Source organism: Bubalus bubalis, chromosome 2 (assembly GCF_019923935.1).
Source record: "Bubalus bubalis isolate 160015118507 breed Murrah chromosome 2, NDDB_SH_1, whole genome shotgun sequence".
Classification (NCBI taxonomy): Eukaryota; Metazoa; Chordata; class Mammalia; order Artiodactyla; family Bovidae; genus Bubalus; species Bubalus bubalis.
Window position 1 is genome coordinate 76,238,826 of NC_059158.1, and position 9,132 is coordinate 76,247,957.

Consider the following 9,132-nt stretch of genomic DNA (forward strand, 5'->3'; position numbering starts at 1 on the left):
TTACAGGGCGTCCATTCTAACGGCTAAAGACAGAATAAATGTATACGATTATTTCAGAGAGTGCTACAGGCTATAACAATAATAAAACAGACCACTCTGTGTGTGTGTGTGTGTGTGTGTGTGTGTGTGTGTTGCATGGAGGCTACTTTACAGAGGTCAGCAAAGGTCACTCTGAGATTAGGACCTTCAGAGGCCCTAAAATGAAAAAAGATGTGACTCCTCCCACCATGAGCCTCAAAAAACCCTATCCTCCCTACTGCAAGACACAAAGCCCCTAAGCTCGTTGGCCTTCATTCATTCATAACTCACCAAGAAAGTCTTTAGGTGGGACTTTGGATTATGATTGTTAAAGATTCCCTCAAAGCAGAGAGCTGACTGCAGTCATCGCCTCAAGTTGCCAATAACCACAGGCCATGCATAGCGTTAAGCCTGAAGTGCTTGTCTTTGGCTTCCTGGCCGCTGTCCAGTCCATCCAGCCACCTCCACCACTGTCAGGAGACCAACTGAAAGTTTTCATGGAAAGGTCCTTCTCCATTTGTTCTGCCTGAGGGGGTGCCCCCACTGTCTGTCAGGAACCTGTAACTGAAATTGCGTAAAAAGCTCATGTCCTCTTCAGAGCGATGGGAGTTGCCATATTTCATTGATACCTTTTTGTTTGTTTCACATTTTAACACTTCATAAATCGTCAGGGTCCTCAATTCCTCTCAGTACAGGTATTGACACTGCTGATGTTTGATCATCAGAACTTGCAGACTGGGTATCCACTGTCTGGGAGAAAATCCTGAACAGTGGAGCACTCTCTTCAGAAATGATGCACCACAATACTTTTGGGCAAGCATATTATTCTGAATTAAATGTTAATTTGAAAGATTCAAAATATAAAGAAAAAGTTCTTGGAGAATCTTAACCAATTTATTTCACTTACATTTTCCTGTTATATGCACAAGGAATAAGATGATTAACATCCATCTAAAGGTATCTACAAGCTCTTAAGATAAAATTTTCAAAGAATAAGAAAACATGGTCATTGGCAATCTTTTAAAATTCTTACTAGAAGGACTGTTGGGAGATAATCCACTGTCTCTAATTCTACTGGTAATTGGGATTGTTGAGATCACCTGGGAAGGATGTTAGAGGCCAGAGAGAATCCCTCACAGCAGAAATATTTGAGATGACAATAGTAGAAGCCAAGAAGAAAGCACTTTCAAAATTGAAGGGATATTGGCTATCATTAAATATCCTCCAGCAGTCGAGTAAAATGAGAACTGAGAAGTATGCTTTAGACTTAATAGCCAAAAGGTGGGTCGTGGCTTTGGAACAAGGGGCTTCATGAGCACAGTGGTGAGGAAGTAGAGATGACAACTGTGAATAAACACAGTTGTTGGAAAGGACGACGGTGGAGCTGGTTTATTTATAGGTTTTACAGTGGGAAAGTCTTGAGTATGTCTAAATGCTGGGGGTGAAGAACTTACGAGGCAAGCTGGATATAAAGAAGAGGGAGAGGTTAAGTGCCCGAATAGGGTCCTGGAGGACTGGCAGAGTTCTCCTCCCACAGATGGGAGGAAGGACATTCCTCTGACCGGGATGTGTTGTCAGTGTGTTAAAGAAATGTGTGCAATTGATGTGGGCAGACCTGGGCCGGAATCAAGGCTCCATCACTTTCTAGATGCGTCACCTCGGCTAAGTTGCTCACTCTTACTGATGATCTTACTGAGCACTTTCTATGGGATAGGCACTAACCAACGAAATGGTTACTTTTATAGACAATGCTGAAGCTGTTAGCCTAATGAAGAGAACATGTGTTAAATTAGGGCTCAAATCTAGGCAGGAAATTGAGAAACTTCTTCTGTAATAATTTGCGTATTTGTGTGTGTGAAGTAGGAGGTAAAGTATGCTTGAAATTAAAGGAAAAGATGGGAGAAATTTATTGGATAAACCATCTAAGGAAAGGAAATCTGAATAACCACATGTCTTTTGATAATCCTTCTAGAGATGTGTTAGGGTTGACGGATTTTACTTATTCAAACAGTGACAGACTTTATCTTCTTGGGCTCCAAAAATCACTGCAGACGGTGACTGCAGCCATGAAATTAGGAGATGCTTGCTCCTTGGAAGAAAAGCTATAACAAACCTAGACAGTGTATTAAAAAGCAGAGTCATCTCTTTGCCGACAAAGGTCCATATAGTCAAAGTGATGGTTTTTCCAGTAGTTATGTACAGATATGAGAACTGGACTGTAAAGAAGGCTGAATTGATGCTTTCAAGGTGTAGTGCTGGAGAAGACTCTTGAGAGTCTCTTGGACAGCAAGGAGATCAAACCAGTCACTCCTAAAGGAAATCAACTGTGAATATTCATTGGAAGGATCAGTGCTGAAGCTCAAGCTCCAATACTTTGGCCACCTGATGCAAAGAGCCGACTCTCTGAAAAAGACCCTGAGGCTGGGAAAGATTGAAGGCAAAAGGATAAGGGGTTGGCACAGGATGAGATAGTTAGATAGCATCACTGATTCAGTGGACATGAGTTTGAACAAGCTCCAGGAGATGGTGAAGGACAGGGAAACCTGGCTTGCTGCAGTCCTTAGGGTCACAAGGAGTTGGACATGACTAAGTGACTGAAGAATAACAAAACAGGACTCTTTTTTTTTTGTAAGTTGGCTAAGGCTATTTTTGGTTTATTTTTTTAATCAATTTATTTTAATTGGAGGCTGATTACTTTACAATATTGTGGTGGCTTTTGCCATACATTGACATGAATCAGCCATGGGGGTATGTGTCCCCCATCCTGAAACCCCCTCCTACTTCCCCCCACCCCATCCCATCCCTCTGGGTTGTCCCAGTGCACCGGCCCTGAGCGCCCTGTCTCATGCATTGAACCAGGACTGGCAATCTGTTTCACATATGGTAATATACATATTTCAATGCTATTCTCTCCAATCATCCCATCCTTGCCTTCTCTCAGAGTCCAAAAGTCTCTTCTTTACATCTGTGTCTCTTTTGCTGTCTCGCATATAGGGTCATCATTACCATCTTCTAAATTCCATATATATGCGTTAATATACTGTATTGGTGTTTTTCTTTCCGACTTACTTCACTCTCTATAATAGGCTCCAGTTTCATCCACCTCATTAGAACTGATTCAAATGCATTCTTTTTAATATCTTCTTAATAGCTGAGTAATATTCCATTGTGTATATGTACCACAGCTTTCTTATCCATTCATCTGCCGGTGGACATCTAGGTTGCTTCCATGTCCTGGCTATTGTAAACAGTGCTGTGATGAACATTGGGGTACGTGTCTCAGTTCTGGTTCCCTCGGTGCGTATGCCCAGCAGTGGGATTGCTGGGTCGCATGGCAGTTCTATTTCCAGTTTTTAAAGGAATCTCCACACTGTTCTCCATAGCGGCTGTACTAGTTTGCATTCCCACCAACAGTGTAAAGAGGGTTCCCTTTTCTCCACACCCTCTCCAGCATTTATTGTTTGTAGACTTTCTGATAGCAGCCATTCTGACCAGCATGAGATGGTACCTCATTGTGGTTTTGATTTGCATTTCTCTGATAATGAGTGATGTTGAGCATCTTTTCATGTGTTTGTTAGCCATCTGTATGTCTTCTTTGGAGAAATGTCTGTCTAGTTCTTTGGCCCATTTTTTGATTGGGTTGTTTATTTTTCTGGAATTGAGCTGCATGAGCTGCTTGTATATTTTTGAGATTAATTCTTTGTCAGTTGCTTCGTTTGCTATTATTTTCTCCCATTCTGAAGGCTGTCTTTTCACCTTGCTTATAGTTTCCTTTGTCGTGCAAAAGCTTTTAAGTTTAATTAGGTCCCACTCTGGGAGGTTGGTCATAGAGGATCCTGCTGTGATTTATGTCAGAGAGTGTTTTGCCTATGTTTTCCTCTAGGAGTTTTGTAGTTTCTGGTCTTTTTTTTTTTTATTTTTAAACTTTACAAAATTGTATTAGTTTTGCCAAATATCAAAATGAATCTGCCACAAGTTTCTGGTCTTATATTTAGATCTTTAATCCATTTGAGTTTATTTTTGTGTATGGCGTTAGAAAGTGTTCTAGTTTCATTCTTTTACAAGTGGTTGACTGGTTTTCCCAGCACCACTTGTTAAAGAGATCGTCTTTTCTCCATTGTATATTTTTGCCTCCTTTGTCAAAGACAAGGTGTCCATAGGTGCATGGATTTATCTCTGGGCTTTCTGTTTTGTTCCATTGGTCTATATTTCTGTTTTTGTGCCAGTACCATACTGTCTTGATGACTGTAGCTTTGTAGTATAGTCTGAAGTCAGGCAGGTTGATTGCTCCAGTTCTAGTCTTCTGTCTCAAGATTGCTTTGGCTCTTTGAGGTTTTTTGCATTTCCATACAAATTGTGAAATTATTTCTTCGAGTTCTCCGAAAAATACTGTTGGTAGCTTGATAGGGATTGCATTGAATCTATAGATTGCTTTGGGTAGTATACTCAGTTTCACTATGTTGATTCTTCCGATCCATGAACATGGTATATTTCTCCATCTATTTGTGTCATCTTTGATTTCTTTCATCATTGTTTTATAGTTTTCTACATATAGGTCTTTTTTTTCTTTAGGTAGATTTATTCCTACATTTTCATCACAATTTTATTTTTTATTTTATTCTTTTCATCACAATGGTAAATGGGATTGTTTCCTTAATTTCTCTGTTTTCTCATTGTTAGTGTATAGGAATGCAAGGGATTTCTGTGTATTAATTTTATATCCTGCAACTTTACATATTCATTGATTGGCTCTAGTAATTTTCTGGTGGTGTCTTTAGGGTTTTCTATGTAGAGGATCATGTCATCTGCAAACAGTGAGAGTTCTACTTCTTCTTTTCCAATCTGGATTCCTTTTATTTATTTTTCTTCTCTGATTGCTATGGCTAAAACTTCCAAAACTGTGTTGAATAGTAGTGGTGAGAGTGGGCACCCTTGTCTTGTTCCTGGCTTTAGGGGAAATGCTTTCAATTTTTCACCATTGAGGGTAATGTTTGCTGTGGGTTTATCATATATGGCTTTTATTATGTTGAGGTATGTTCCTTCTATGCCTCAAAGCAGTACTCTTGCCAACTCAAGTACAGAAAACCCAGTTCAAACTTCCTTAAGTAAAAGACCATTGTTTTCTGAAGTCACTGAAAAACTTTTCAAGTTGTAAACCCAAAACATCAGTGTGTCCTGCTCTCCTCTCCCTCTTCCTTCCTCCCCATGTTTCAGCTCTGCTTTTCTTTGTGTTGGGGCTTCTTGTGACACTTTATGAACTTCACAAAGCTGACTCCTTTCCTATTTCAGAAATGGACAGAATAGCAGCAGGCTTTAGTTTCCAATGGGAAAAATCTCTAATGAGCACCTCTCATTGCTTCAGAAAAACACTAGGGGATTGTCCCTGATTGGCCAGGCAGGGGCCATGTTTCCAGCCTGGGAAAATAGGAGTAGGTGTGGAGAGGTGGTACACACACACCTAACATCAGGGACTGAATTAGAAGAAAGGATCCCCAAGGAAACAGCAGTTTCTTTCACCTGAAAAAGGGATGCTTGGAGGTAAAAACAACACATTATTTCCATGTTCTATAGACTGGTAGCATGTTTTCCTATTAATCACTAATATTTAAAGAAGACAGTCCATGAAATATGACATTCTCTCACAGAATAATGATTCTTCACATTTTTGTGTTTTTATTCCCTTCATTTCCTGATTAAGTCAGATCATGTACATATCCATTTCCACTCTCTTTTAGAGGAGATTTAGAAAAAAGAAACAGGTGCTCACTTCGGCAGCACATATAATAAAATTGGAACAATACAGAGAAGATTAGCATGGCCCCTGCACAAGAATGACATGCAAATTTATAAAGTGTTCCATATTTTTATGGAAGCAACCTAGATGTCTATCAGCAGACGAATGGATAAGAAAGCTGTGGTACATATACACAGTGGAATGTTACTCAGCTATTAAAAAGAATATATTTGAATCAGTTCTAATGAGGTGGATGAAACTGGAGCCTATTATACAGAGTGAAGTAAGTCATAAAGAAAAACACCAATACAGTATATTAACACATATATATATGGAATTTAGAAAGATGGAAACAATGACCCTATATGCGAGACAGCAAAAGAGGCACAGATGTAATGAACAGACTTTTGGACTCTGTGGGAGAAGGCAAGGGTAGGATGATTTGAGAGAATAGCATTGAAACATGTATATTACCATATGTGAAATAGATTGCCAGTCCAGGTTCAATGCATGAGACAGGGCATTCAGGACCAGTTGCACTGGGATGACCCTGAGGGATGGGATGGGGAAGAGGAAGATAGGAGCAGGGTTCAGAATGGGGGACACATGTACCCCCATGGCTGATTCATGTCAATGTATGGCAAAAAACACTATAATATTGTAAAGTAATTAGCCCTCAATTAAAATAAATTAATTAATTAAAAAAGAAAAAAGAAACAAGATTCACCCTAACATAACATATATTTAATATCTTGGAGAATCAAGTTGATGTCAAAAGCAATAAAAATATTCTAAATCCAGCATTAGCTAGAAGGCAGTTACATCCCATGCATTTTCTCTTTTAATTTCCTAGCTCTTTTAACATTTTCTTTGGGTGAGTGGCCATATCAGTTGGGGTTCAGGGCGTAAAGTAAAAACCACTCTAGGTATTACTGCCATGAAGGGATTTAATTCAGGAAATTACATGTATACAACACAGACTAAAGTAGGCTCTAGACAGGGCCTCTGGGGATAGTATCTAGAACAATGACTCATCTAGGGGTTTCTGGAAATTTAGGTGACGAAAAATACTTGTAGCTACAATCCATAGTCAAAAACAGGGAATGAGACCACCATCAGTTAACCCTTTCTAATACTCAGAAAGCTAGAAGACCCTCAACACTGAACCTTAGGTCTCCACAACCATGCTTGCTAGTAGAAACACTCACTGCGTCCACCTTGCAGATCGCAAATGAAGGCACATAATTCACAGAATCCAGTTCATGTGCAAAGCCCCTAGCTGCAAGGGGACTCTGGAAGAGAATTTTTAGCTTTCCAGCCCTTCTAATAAAAGGGTGGCTTTTAGAAGTTAGCAAGCCAATCCACAGATATCTATCTCAGTGGGCTTAGGCAGTATTCATTTGTTTCCTAGGAGGAGTAGCTGGGTTTTTTGCGGTGGCAACAGGCAAAGGGAAACTGAAGAATTGTTGCTGCTTAAGAAAGAAGTTGTCAGATTGCCGAAGTTTAACTCTTAAGAGTTTGGCTGACTCTTACTGCAGTCTTTCTGTTTTGTTACTGATTTAGAGAAGTCACTGTAACCAGACCAACATATCGTTGCTTCTGTGGGTCAGCTACTAGAACTGGCAGATTATTCCCCATTCAGTTGTAAATGGGATTTTGCTTCTAGCAGGTCTTAAAGGCATGGCCCATAGAGTAGCCTAAAAGGAATGTTATCTATCCTGTCATCCTCACATATAACAAAGACTAAAATGTGCCCTGATTGTTCTTTATACGCAAGTTTGAGGATGTTAGGGATTGGAAGTTGTTAAAGGTGAGTAGACAGGTGTCTCCTTTCTAAAAGCCTAGGTTACAATCCTTCCATATACTGTTTTACAGATGCAGAAATTAAACCAGTAGGGGTAAACAGAAAGTGGCAGATAAGTGACTTGAACCTTGAATGAAGATCGATTCCACAGACTCTTGCTACCCAATGTATAATCTGTGGACTGCAGTGTCTGGAGCTCAATAGAAAAGTTGACTCTCAGGCTCTTTCCCAAGCTCTCTGAAGCAGCACCTGAAGCTTAATGTCTGCAGGTGATTCTCAGGCATGTTAAAGTGTGAGGAGGATGGCTTTTAACCACTTTGTTGATTTAAGACTTCCTAACAAAGTGGCAAAGAATATAATCAATCTGATTTCGGTGTTGACCATCTGGTGATGTCCATGTGTAGCGTCTTCTCTTATGTTGTTGGAAGAGGGTGTTTGCTATGACCAGTGCATTTTCTTGGCAAAACTCTATTAGTCTTTGCCCTGCTTCATTCCGTATTCCAAGGCCAAATTTGCCTGTTACTCCAGGTGTTTCTTGACTTCCTACTTTTGCATTCCAGTCCCCTATAATGAAAAGGACATATTTTTGGGGTGTTAGTTCTAAAAGGTCTAGTAGGTCTTCATAGAACGGTTCAACTTCAGCTTCTTCAGCGTTACTGGTTGGGGTATAGACTTGGATTACTGTGATATTGAATGGTATGCCTTGGAAAAGAACAGAGATCATTCTGTCGTTTTTGAGATTGCATCCAAGTACTGTATTTTGGACTCTTTTGTTGACCATGATGGCCACTCCATTTCTTCTGAGGGATTCCTGCCCGCAGTAGTAGATATAATGGTCATCTGAGTTAAATTCACCCATTCCAGTCCATTTCAGTCCGCTGATTCCTAGAATGTCAACATTCACTCTTGCCATCTCTTGTTTGACCACTTCCAATGTGCCCTGATTCATGGACCTGACATTCCAGGTTCCTATGCAATATTGCTCTTTACAGCATCAGACCTTGCTTCTATCACCAGTCACATCCACAGCTGGGTATTGTTTTTGCTTTGGCTCCATCTCTTCATTCTTTCTGGAGTTATTTCTCCACTGATCTCCAGTAGCATATTGGGCACCTACTGATCTGGGGAGTTCCTCTTTCAGTATCCTATCATTTTGCCTTTTCATACTGTTCATGGGGTTCTCAAGGCAAGAATACTGAAGTGGTTTGCCATTCCCTTCTCCAGCGGACCACATTCTGTCAGACGTCTCCACCATGATGCACCCATGTTGGGTATGACCTAAATCAAATCCCTTATGATTACACAGTGGAAGTGAGAAATAGATTTAAGGGCCTAGATCTGATAGATAGAGTGCCTGATGAACTATGGAATGAGGTTCGTGACATTGTACAGGAGACAGGGATCAAGACCATTCCCATGGAAAAGAAATGCAAAAAAGCAAAATGGCTGTCTGGGGAGGCCTTACAAATCGCTGTGAAAAGAAGAGAAGTGAAAAGCAAAGGAGAAAAGGAAAGATATAAGCATCTGAATGCAGAGTTCCAAAGAATAGCAAGAAGAGATAAGAAAGCCTTCTTCA

General features: G+C 40.1%; 1 non-coding gene across 1 annotated transcript; it reads left to right on the forward strand.

The window, feature by feature from the left end:
• The first annotated feature begins 5,777 nt into the window (after nt 1-5,777).
• LOC112583155 lies at nt 5,778-5,884 on the forward strand. Its single transcript, XR_003107498.3, has one exon. It is a non-coding gene; the product is annotated as a U6 spliceosomal RNA (small nuclear RNA).
• Nucleotides 5,885-9,132: the final 3,248 nt, after the last annotated feature.